This window comes from Lucilia cuprina, chromosome 5 (genome assembly GCF_022045245.1).
Source record: "Lucilia cuprina isolate Lc7/37 chromosome 5, ASM2204524v1, whole genome shotgun sequence".
NCBI classification, from domain to species: domain Eukaryota; kingdom Metazoa; phylum Arthropoda; class Insecta; order Diptera; family Calliphoridae; genus Lucilia; species Lucilia cuprina.
Window position 1 is genome coordinate 13383125 of NC_060953.1, and position 2512 is coordinate 13385636.

The window sequence follows — 2512 nt, forward strand, 5'->3', positions numbered from 1 at the left end:
ACACCTCTTTTTCCCCGGGATTGCAATAACACCAAGGTGGAGGCTTCCCCAAGTTAACATGCCCCTGGGGGGAAGGACCTGCTGGATATTTAACAGTCCCTTTCTTCGTTTTTAATGACTTAGTCACCATCGGTTTTATTTTGATCTCATTAAGGTTCTCCTGCTATCTTCTTCATGAATTCCTGTAGAACAAATTTCTTTATATCATCTTTCCCACATCAGTAGGAATGTCGATAGTCTAAAGCAAATAGATAATTGAACTTCTAAACTGCAGGGTTGTTGTAGGTTAATATGTGTATTTGTGTGTTGTTGCTTTAGGTTCATATATGCAAGTATTGGTGTGTGTATATCAAGTGCAAAAAACTGGTATTTAAAATAAAATGCAACTCTGTTAGCCTTGTAATACTTTATAAGGTTTCATTACTCTTTTCTATGGTCGTGCCTGTGTATTATTGTGAAATCTGTATTAATAATGGGTATGAGAAAAAGTAGTTTCTAAGAAGAGTTATACAAAATGATTATGCAATGTTAACTATACTTTCGGTTATCGTTTAACCGAAAGTTTTTTTTTTTTTTTTCGTTTAAAATATTTTTTGAAAGATTGATAGCTGCTTAAGAATTGCATCTGTAATCTTTAAGTTCCAGCTATTAATATTCTCAAAATGTTATAAATATTTAAGGCGATTTTAAGTTTTTATTCAATTTTTTTTAATTTACACTTAACAAACTTTTTCCCCCTATCTAAGCTTTAAAGTTTGAATGTGCAAGGATTGCAGCACATCATCTACTAACAATTTTTCCATTAGTTTTGTTTAGGTTTATGTTTTTTTTATAAATTTTTTTACATACTAAGTACGACAAAGTTTTTTTTAGTGAAAAATGTTTTTTTTTTTTTTTTGCAAATAAAGTGTTGAACTAACAAGTGTGTAACATTGAAATAAAATAGTGCTGCATGTATGTGTATGTTTAAGTATAAACCCATAGACACTTGAAAAGAATTTTTAAATTTAAACAAAATAAATTTAAAAGGAGACAAAAATATTGGAAAATAATTAAGTTTTAATAAAGAAAATAGTTTAAACTAGACAAATAAAGAAAACATTTTAGAATATAAAGTATTTCATTAGAAATCCATAACAACTTTACTGCCTCTAAACTAATACATATATCCCCTAAAAGTATGTTATTAAAAGACACTAATTTACTACAAAATTAACGCTTAATTAACAGAAAATTATGTGTTTATTAACATTCTTGTTTTCTTTGGTTTATTATATATATATTTTTTTCACTCTAATTACTGTAATTATGTTATTATTGTAACAACCTTGTATTTTAATTTTTACTACTAACAAGCTCTATGATGCTTGTATTTTAATTATGTGTCAGTTACAAGTATTTATTAAAAACAACTATTTGACAAACAAACAAAAAACAGAATGAAAGAGCTAGAGTTGGCATGTGTTTTAAAATACATAGAAAGACATGAAAATTACATGTAATTGTAGCCTTTGGTAAATAAACAAACAAACATACAAACATGAAAGAGCAGAACTAAAGTAAACCATAATAAAGTAAACTGCAGACAGACATGGTAAATTTCTAACTAATGATAGCTAAATTTATTTATTTATCTTACTAGGGTTAATGTGCGGTTGGCTTAAGTAAAATTATAGAATTTTGATTAATATTGTATCCTTAACTAATATCCTGAAAATAAGTTTCTGTAATGCATATTAAATACCCTAGAGCGTATTCTGCACTTCAAACTAACATAGCAACTCAACACTCGATACATGATAAGGAAAGCAGAATTGATAATAGGATCTTAATATATGTTCTTATCTATAGTACTTTTAAATATAACATATATATGGATATCTGATCAGAATGCATTAGAAAATCAATTTCTGTAGAAACAGATGCTCAATACTTTATTGCACCTTATTTCTATCGAATGAAGGAAACCAAGAGCTTTGAACCAATCGATCATACAGACTTTTATTATCTTTTTATATAAAGAGTTCTTTCTGGGAATGAAGAGTTTAATTGCAGGAATGAATATGAAAATATGAAAATTGCTCCAAAATTAAATACAATGTCAGTTTTGGAGTCCTCTATGACTAGGTTTAAACAAAAAAACCCACAAAGTTTAAGGCTACAACACCTACGCTAACACACTAACCATAGAACACAAGTTTGATACCCCTGACACCCAAAACTACAGAGAGTATATAGTCAAGACTAAAGAAAGTCTATAGTCAAGACTATAGAAAGTCTATAGTCAAAACTATATACAGTCTATAGTAAAGAATATAGAAAGTCTATAGTCAAGACTATAGAAAATCTATAGTCAAGACTATAGAAAATCTATAGTCAAGACTATAGAAAGTCTATAGTCAACACTATAGAAAGTCTATAGTCAAGACTATAGAAAGTCTATAGTCAAGAATATAGAAAGTCTATAGTCAAGACTATAGAAAGTCTATAGTCAAGACTATAGAAAGTCTAT

General features: G+C 28.2%; 1 protein-coding gene across 1 annotated transcript in view; it reads right to left on the reverse strand.

The window, feature by feature from the left end:
- The window catches only part of LOC111687100 (insulin-like growth factor-binding protein 7), a 46710-nt gene that overhangs the window by 22224 nt on the left and 21974 nt on the right, over positions 1-2512 (reverse strand). The gene's annotated exons all lie outside the window — the stretch shown is intronic.